Consider the following 1623-nt stretch of genomic DNA (forward strand, 5'->3'; position numbering starts at 1 on the left):
ACTATACTATACTATACAATACTATACTATACAATACTATACTATACTATACTATACTATACTATACTATACTCTACTATACTATACTATACTATACTATACTATACTATACTATACTATACTATACTATACTATACTATACTATACTATACTATACTATACCATACCATACTATACTTTATGATGTTTCAATTATCCCGGGAGCATTTCCGTGGCGATTCATAATATTATATTCATTATATTATATACATTATATTATATTCATTATATATTATAACAACTCTTTAAATAAGGTTTTCAGAGTGAATGCAAAGAAACAAATAATATATGATCGTTAAAGTCACGTGGGATAGCTATCAAGATGGATAGATGGTATTTGGGTTAGCTACAAAGATTGATAGATAGTATACAGTTTCCCGAACAAGTATCTATCCAGGTACAACTCAAATTCTATTGGCTATCAGTTTCTCGAACATGTATCTTTCTAGGTAAAACTCAGATATTCTTGACTATCAATGGGAACCATACACCAATAATCCCGTAAACTATCAAACGCCACTACCACCATGGGCGCGATCTTGTTGGCTATCGATATCAATCGGAAGCTCGCAACTATCAATGCCAAATCAAAGGGGACAATCCTCAACCTGTTTATCAAAACAGGGAATATTTACTCTCTCGCAGTAAACAGTACGAAGTTACCATATCAACTAGTGTATTTAAAGTTTATATGTTACAAATTAAAGTTAATAGGCGTAATTACAATTCCTACACCCTTTCACATGATTAAGACAATCATGTTACGTATTATAGCACAGTTGAAATAGACACAGTTTAAGATGTACGCCATTCTATATGATCACATTATTAAGCTGATCATGCTACGTATTTATTAGAAACGCAGTTCAAATGAATTATGGTTTTCATACGTAGAAGTTTACAAGCACAAATATTTAACAATGTACAACGTACTGCAGGTTAACAGAATAATGTGTTATCTGATATTTATTACAGGGAAAGCTAATAAGATAAATAGATAGTACTTGGGTTAGTTATCAAGAAAGATAGATATTGCTTGGGTTAGTTATCAATATAGATGGATAGAACTTGGGTTAGCCACCAAGATTCATTTAAGGTGTTGTTCATGGGAGGGGTCCAAGGTAATAAAACCTTTTTATTCTATAACTTATACATTTCGTAAATAAGATATTTATAACATTTACTAAAAATATATATATATAAATATATATAGCGAGTTTTTGTTATATGTCGAAATGTTGTATGGCAAGTTGTTATATGGCGAAATGTTATATAGCGAAATGTTATATGGCGAGATGTTACTGGGCCGCTAATAGGATAGAAAGATAGATAGTACATGGGTTAGACACCAAGATAGATGGATAAATGGATGTACATTGGTTAGCCATCAAGATAGATATATAGTACTTGGGTTAGCTACCATAGATAGATAGGTAGTACTTGGGTTAGTTACCAAGATATATAGATAGTTCTTCGGTTAGTTACTTAGATAGATAGATAGTGCTTGGGTCAGCTACCAAGATAGATAGATAGTACTTGGGTTAGTTACCAAGTTATATAGATAGTACTTGGGTTAGTTACCAA

The sequence above is a fragment of the Eurytemora carolleeae genome, unplaced genomic scaffold (assembly GCF_000591075.1).
Source record: "Eurytemora carolleeae unplaced genomic scaffold, Eaff_2.0 scaffold870, whole genome shotgun sequence".
NCBI lineage: Eukaryota > Metazoa > Arthropoda > Copepoda > Calanoida > Temoridae > Eurytemora > Eurytemora carolleeae.